The 8,156-nt window shown below is 39.0% G+C and overlaps 1 long non-coding RNA gene across 4 annotated transcripts in view; it reads right to left on the bottom strand.

The window, feature by feature from the left end:
• Positions 1-636: 636 nt before the first annotated feature.
• The window catches only part of LOC110363924 (uncharacterized), a 46,429-nt gene continuing 38,909 nt past the window's right edge, over positions 637-8,156 (bottom strand). For all 4 annotated transcript variants that reach the window (XR_010471365.1, XR_010471366.1, XR_010471363.1 and 1 more), the window contains 2 exons: positions 3,917-4,036; positions 637-1,749 (listed from right to left, as the gene is read on the bottom strand). This is a non-coding gene — a long non-coding RNA (uncharacterized LOC110363924). The remainder of the gene's footprint in view (positions 1,750-3,916; positions 4,037-8,156) is intronic.

The raw sequence follows: 8,156 nt of genomic DNA, 5'->3' as shown, positions 1-8,156 counted from the left end.
ATGGTGAGAGAGCGGGAAAGATGGATGTTGTGATTTCATGGTCACTGAGGAAAAGGAAGAATCTAGGTGGAGGTGAAGCTGTCTTCAATATCAAGGGAATGGTGGATGAAAACTTCTCTTTCAGGTTGTGCCACAGTATATGTTCAAGGGAGGTGAGGAAGAGGGCACAAGGAAAGCAGTAGCAGTAGCAGTGCAGAACATCCCCTGATCATTGAATGGACTTATGCACGTTTTAACTCTACTTACTCTCTCCAAATGAGATACCCATCTCAGCAATTTTGCTGTTTGGAACTACTTGCATGTAGAAGTATAAGCAAAAGAAGGATGAGTAAAAATTAAAACAAAGTGAAGTGAAAAAAACAAAACAAAACAAATCAAAAACTAAACTGAAATGATATGAAATTAAATAAATAAGAAATAAAAAAATAAAAAATCAAATCAATAATAAAATATAAAGTAAGACCAGTTCACAGATCTTTTATATGCCTAATAGATGTATGTACTTATGAAAGCACTCTGTAAGGGAGTTAGCTCCCCAAAGAAGAAGAAAAGCCTTCCTGAAAGAGGACTGTAGGATCTTAAAATAAAACTGTGCACATAAATTAAGATATCTACAACTAAAACCAAACCAGGGAGTGCCTGTAGAACTGGGTTTATTATCATTAGTTCAGGATCATTATTTAGAACAGATTTGAGTAAATGGATGATTATTTTTTTTTGCTTTGGAGGTAACGCGATTGCTAGTGACAGCCAGTGTGCACATAACTATATATGTCTATCACAGCTAAAGGGAACTACCAAGCACACTACATTATCTAGTCTAGTACTCAGTTTTTTAAGACTACAACAGCTTTTGGAATAGTTTGAGGCTTTTCTTTTTTTGCTGTCCCAGCATTTTGATATTGCCCAACATTAAAAAAAAAATACAATTTATTAAGTGGAGGGAATGATGTACCAAGAAGGAGCCTGAGGTTGTGGAGCCTGAGGTTCCTGGGGGTGAAGTGATATAAAAATACCACTCTTCTGTTTCTTACTGCTCTCCCTCTAGAGGTCAAAGTGTCTATGTTAATAGCCTCAGATTGAAAGTTTAGAACAAATGCATATGATTTCTCCTGTATGTGCAACAGATCCTTCATTTCCTTATACTGCTAAGAAAGCCCAAGAGGTCACCAAAATAGTCAGTGCACCCGCCAAATCTGTACAAGCTGACTTCAGGACTTTGACAGACCAGCTGCCCAGCACTTGAACCTCCAGGGGAAATCACTGCTTCAGGCCTCCACACCGCTTCACTTCCACACGGGATGCCAGAAGGCCAAGCACAGGACTGAAGAGATTTGACATGGCCCTTGCCCATGTTTCCACCAATATTCCCAGCCAGCCTGCCTGGCACACACCAGCTGGTGCTGAGGCAGGATTGTCAAACCTCTCTGGAAAGCAGAAATTCTTGACAAAGACTGTTGTATTTGTAGCATATTTTCCATTTTCCCGTAAGGCTGCAAGTGTTGCTTGGTGGCATATCCCAGATCGTGGTGTGCAGAGAAAACTCTGCTGTGTGCTGGCCACAGGAGGTCTAGAGTCTGAGACCTTTCATTTTCCCAGGTTCTTGTCTTTTTCTGAAGAAAAGGTTCAAGAACAGAAAGAAAAATTGTTCCTTGTTTCCTGCCAGAACGGCACAATTGTTGCTAGAGCTTCTTTGGAGCAAAGGCTCGTGAAGGTTTGAGGAGCCATTCTGCCTCTTTCTCCAGGGATCTGGGATACAGAGAAGGAAGGAAGGGTGAGTCTTCAGTGCATATCACCCTGCTCAAGGAGAAAAGCTACTGCATTTAACTCTTTTGGATGCCAAATATTCTGCAAGGGAATCACCTGACTTCTGGAGAGCACAATAAAAAGATCCTTCCTCAGTCTGTCAGAATACTTGCAAAACAAAGCTAAATTATTACTTTTTCTGGCCAAATAATAAAAAACTGATACACTTAGTGCACCATTTCAAATCTGGATTCTAACCACCAGCAATAAATATATTTCACTGGTAAATGAACACAGGAATTATGGTAGAGCAAATCACTATTTGGGGCCTGGCTGAGCATATTACATGGAAGTACTGGCAGAAGTAGAATGAACTTCTACTATCTAACTAGTGGGTTTTTCATCCATCACCTCTTTTATTGTCTGAGTAGATTGCAAATATTTTTTTTTTTCCTTAAAACTTCCTCATTCTTCTGGGAATCCTTAAAAATACCTCTATTTCTTCCCTGTTTTAGGAACTCTCCATTTTATCTCTACAGCTCCAACTGCAACCACATTACTACAGGCTTCCCCCCAGGGAGTGATCCTACACCAGGTAGCACAGAGTGACTCAAATCCATACTGCTTAGGGCTATACTGTGCAGCAGTTCACATGCTGTCTTCTCAGGAGCCCATAAGAAGCCTCCACGGCCCTAAGACACAATTATTTTATGTTGTAACCTTTCAGAACATTTCAGTCTGCTGCAGAGGTGTGTTTATAGCATGATGTTAAAAATGAACACCATGGGCCACAGTATGAGTCTGCATGAGGATATAGGAAAGCACGAATTTGCTAGAATAACACAAAACTGCATGGAGCAGAACAAGCTACTGTTTTCTGGGAGTAAATTATCCCCAGAATAATTTGTGGATTTAATCTCAGGGAAGACTGTATTTATTTCAAAGGGCAGCCTAGGACTCCATTATCCATGGAAGAACATGAATAGGGGGCCAGAGCCTGAGAATAGGCTGGGCACCTGAGATACAGTGTGGATATATCCACATCCTCTGGCATTTCTGACCAACCCCTCACTCTCTGCACTCTTCTTCATAACAAGCCATAAGTGGTTGTGCAAATGACAGCTGAGCTCATCGCTATCTGCTGAGAGGCTCTTCAAGATTCCTGAAAGTTTCCAAAACATTTATCGTTCAGAAGAGAGCAGCTGCCTGTGCTCCATTCCTTCTTACTAGCACAAAAATGAAAAGTCGTGGGCTTTTAAGAAAACTTTTTTCCATATCCTAAAAAAGAAGGTCATTAGATCTTGGTGTGACAAAGACCTCCTCCCATTAGTTTTGTTTTATCCCAGGAGGGCCATTCCGATCTTAGTCACTACCGTGCAAGCAAGTTGGAGAACTAGCTTTCATAGATGTCTGCTCTGGTGAGAGGGGATTGAGACCCTGGGAACAGTGTTCTGACTCTCACTGTCTCAGCCACATTGGGTTTGGCCTGACACTTCCAAAAACTTCAGGGGATTGACTTTATTCCCAGCAAAGTCAGCCCCATTGATTTCCACATTTACATTTCTCACATTTCCATGAGAGAGACATTGTAGAAAAAGAAAAAAATAAATAAATGAATTTGGAGAAGCAGTGCCCAGAAGGAGGTTTCTGGAGGGCACTTAAATCACCCTTGTACAGGGTCCATAAAAACTGAAGGTAAGTCTCTCCTGACTGCAATGCAAGTGGAAGTAGGCAGTCACACAGGGCTTTTGGAACTCACTTATCACCAGCTAAGGTGTAAAGCCTAAACACTTGTCCAGGAGTAGGTGTTTGCTGATAAGGCCTAGAAAAATAAAATCCTTATTTAATGATTAAGAGTTTTCCTTGTTGATATTAGAAAACTTACTTGATAAGGTTTCCGAAAACCTGGCAAGCACTTTGTAAGCTACCTAGGCCCAATGGTTAGACAGCTTGTCATCATCTTTGGTATTTTGCTGTTGGTATTAGTCTCATAAAATGTGCTTTTATACCAGTTCTTATGAAAGTCTGCAAATGTAGCAACTCTGTTGTATGCACAAACTTAACTCCTGCCTAATCTGTGAATCCTGGTGTACAGCCTGCCATCTCCAGGATCTATGTCTCTTATCTAACCAACCCAAGCATTAGTGGTCCACTGAAAAACAAAACTCACCTTTCAAATATTTCCCAGCGTGCCTTCCTTAAAGTTGACCATATAATACCAGTAGGAAGCATGAAAGAATATTCTCATTCTGGTCTCAGTGACTGGAAGTCATATTCAACCTTATATACACTGTATAGAAAAAAATACAGTTTGTATTTCCATTTCTGAGTTAAACTGCAGGCACTTAATGAGAACTCCCATGTACACAGATGCTAGAACAATTTTAATGCAAGAAACATTTTACAAGGGGAGGAGTCCTAGCTGTTTTCTGTTCCATGACAAAATCCAGATGAGTAGCAAAGAGAAGGTAAAGAAGTATAACACAAAGCTTTTATTGCTGTAGATTTAAGATTTTAAACCAAAAAAAACTAGTGTATATTCTGTTTCTTTCTGGCTTTTGAACTTCCAGATAAAAAGAGGTTAAACTGCAAACTCTTCTCTGTAATAGATGCACTGTCAAAAAAATTGGTAAGTTCTTAACCTGAGTACGTCTAGTTACTTAATTTAATAAGCTCAATTATTTAAGTATGCATACATTTACAAAGATGAAGCAGGAAGAAAAGATCAGTGTAATAATCACAACACAACCTGAAGTATCTTAAAAATCTAGTCCATAACTTACTTTGCTGTCACTGTTTCTCAAGCTACTAGGTAGTAAATGCTGTGCTAAAGTCTTCCTAAGCTGTAGAAAAAGTAGTTCTTTTGAAACACCTAGAAGGGAGCTCCCAATCTGTCTTCCAGCAGCAAAGCAGGACTAAGCACACACGGGCTGACAGATGTTTGTCTATGACTGCTCTTAGAAATCCTTTCTTGAAGGGTGTGCCACAGCTTCATTAGTATCGTGAATACTGCGTTCAGTTTTGGGCCCCTCATTACAGGAAAGACATTGAGGTGCTGGAGCGAGTTCAGAGAAGGGCAACGAAGCTGGTGAGGGGTCTGCAGCACAAGTTTCATGAAAAGAGGCTGAGGGAAGAGCGCCTGTTTAGCCTGGAAAAAAAGGAGATAGAGTCTACAAATACCTGAAAGGAGGGTGTAGTGTGGAGAGTGTCAGCCTTTTTTCCCGGGTAACAAATGATAGGACAAGAGGAAATGGCCTCAAATTGCGTCAGGGGAGGTTGAGATTGGATATCAGGAAAAATTAGGAAAGCTGAAAGAGTTCTCAGGCATTGGAACAGGCTGCCCAGGGAAGTGGTAGAGTCACCATCCCTGGATGTGTTTAAAAGACATGTAGATGAGGTTCTTAGGGACATGGTTTAGAGGTGGACTTGACAGTGCTAGGTTAATGGTTGAACTCCATGATCCTAAAGGTCTTTTCCAATGAAAACAATTCTATGATTCTATAAGAAGACAGTGGGAGAAGGTCAGCAGCCACAGCCCTTAACTAACATGTAGGTGAATAAAGCCATACTTAGCCAAATACCAGTGACTGTGCCTTCTGTTTAAAATGGGGGGAAATTACTCAGTGCAGCTCACAGATTCTCTGTGGTGGAAAACTGGGGGAGTGGGATTGTGTGTGCAACTTTTGAAATGTATTTTTTGTCTTCTCTGCCAACATTGTGGGAAGTACGAGTAACTTTTAAGGATTCCAGGTCACTAACTTCAGCTTCCTCAAATCCCAGAGCAGACTTTTTTATTTCTAGTAAAATTATCTTCATTTTTCAAACGTTGCTATATCTGTATGGATGGTAATTCCCTCAGTGGTGTATTTCACCAAAAATAAGGTTATTTTTATACCATTAGTGTAAAGATATTAGTATGTCTACAAGAAAAATAGACTTTCATTAATACTGTGTTTATGGAAATGAGGCTAATTAAGCTTATTGCATTACATCTCCATCAGCTGTAATTTACTTTGAAGATTAGAAATCGAAATGTTGCCTTTTTATAGGTAGTAGATTCCTAGGAAAAGAAAGTGACTTTTACTTTGAACCCAAAGGACCTAGAGGCATTTCCATTAATTTTAGATGAACTGTCGAAATATATCCTAAAGAAGTTTAAGAACCATAGCATATAATTCTCTCTGCCCCCTCAAACATTTGAGGTTGATATTTTTCCAACCCAATGTATCAAGAGTTATCTTTCTCTTATATGTGATAATGAGGTCACTTTTTTAGAGAAGATTTTATGTTTGGATGAGTGAGCAAACACATAGACAAGGATTAGGACAATTTCACGCACCTAGTGTCAGGCTGTGTTTCTGTCCGCATTAGGCTGTATTTTAGGATTAATTTTGCTTCCAGAAAATGTTATCTGAGTGTCCTAAGTGTCTTTCTAGGATCTAACTCACGGCCTTTAAAAAAGGTGAATTACAAATCCAAGAATCCAGTTTCTTTCTATTAAACCTTTGACTGCTTCCCATAAGCAGTATTTTGGGAAATGGGCCTTGATAAACATTTTCATTTTCTCTGAGTTTTGCATGTTTATATATATATCTGCAGATATGTGTATATCAATGACTTCATTGTTTAACACAGAAAAAAAATCAACCAGTCTGTGCATTAATGATCTTGTTTATTCCTACTCCTTTTTGACTTGTGATCCTGATGGGACTTGGGTTTCTTTACTGTTTTATTTATAGATTATGTAAACATTATGATTTTCATTGTATTTGCACCAACTCCTGCAGAAGTCCCGTAAGCCTCAAAATAAATAGTTCTCTGTGTGTTGTCAAAACATTGTTTAAAGCCAGGTTGGCATCTAAGAGTGGTTCACGTTTACTGTCTTTCAGTAACTTCCCATGACTTCTTTTCAGTTTAAAAGCAAAAGGATGCTGGTGGTTTTAGCTGCCAGGTCAATGAGCTGTTTCTTGGTTTGAAAATAAGGTAGGGTTCTTCCCGGCTCATGTATCATCACGTCTAAATTAGTCCCAGTTGCAGTAAGACATTACTGTAGAAAATGAGGGAGATCTTGAGAAGTCCAAATGCCAGGAAAGCACCATAAGGTGCAAATCATTTATAACAACAAGACATGTTATTTGTGGTGGGGTAAGTGGCAGTGCACAGGGGTAAGATTACTAGCTTCTACTTATCAAACATACACATGACCAATGGGATCGAAAGAAAAACAATCTTTTACCTGTAAATGGATTATTTTTTTTTAAGCCAGAAGGTGACAAAAAACATGACCTTTACTGGCATTTTTAGAGAAACACTTTAGAAGTTAGACTTCAGTCTAGCCATAAATACATCAGTCTGAGACAAGAACTTCTCTCTCCCTTCATGAGTTATCTTCCACTATCTAGCAAATACAATGAATTCATGTGTGATAATACAGTTCACAGTTATTTTCCTTTTGCTAATACATGTATCATTAGGCATCACTTCATTTGTCTGTGTTCATGTAAGCCATCTGTATTTTAGTATCCTAAGGTTTCCTGGCAAATGCTGAGGTGAAGATGGGCAAAATAAAAGATCTTAGAATCAGTACTGCCCAAAGCTTGCCTTGCTTCCTGAAATGCTAGGTTGGCCTTTTTTACAACTGCTTTTACTTTTGTGCTTCTAGATCTGGGATAGACATGGAAATAAATATCAACATTACAAAAGAAAAGCCGAAACTGTGGCAGTGCCAACTGGGACCAGAAATACTGGAAATCTGCCGAGAAAGTATTATATTCAAATAATTTCCTCCACAATTTTGCAGTATCAAGACTCATCTAGATAAGGTTTGGATAAGAATCTGGGCTTTCCAATGTGTGTCCGAACTGAAAACACAAACTAAAGTGAAGTTGCCAATGTTTTGGGACAAAAATATTTGAGCACTGGGTACATTTAAAAGTTATACGAAGAATATCCTAAAAGCTACAACATTCATCTGCTTTATAAAACACTGATTGTTTGAAACTCAATCATCAGTCAACTTTTTGCTTTATGGTTAAATAAAACCTGAATGTGAAAAAAAAAATCTCATTAATGCAGTCCTTGTATCTACTCTGGAAGCAGCAACTGAAACTTAGGGAATACATTCTGAGGAAAAGTCCTGCTCAGAGCTCCAGGGGGATAGACTGATGCATAGCTGTGAGCTTTTCTAGTGACCTTGTTGAATTTTGGATCAGCCCCTCAGATGTCAGTTTAGGTGTGCACTGGAACATAAATTGTATATAAGTGCATGTGTACATTGTACCTTAGGATCTGCAAAACTACAGATCAAAAAATAGAGATCAATAGAAATAGAGAGAAAAACAAATATGATGGTGATTAAGTCAGATGAAACTAATACATTCTCCAGCCACAGTTAAGAGCTGTTATGCAAA

This window comes from Columba livia, chromosome 3 (assembly GCF_036013475.1).
Source record: "Columba livia isolate bColLiv1 breed racing homer chromosome 3, bColLiv1.pat.W.v2, whole genome shotgun sequence".
Taxonomy (NCBI): Eukaryota; Metazoa; Chordata; class Aves; order Columbiformes; family Columbidae; genus Columba; species Columba livia.
This window is presented reverse-complemented; position numbering and strand designations above follow the sequence as displayed.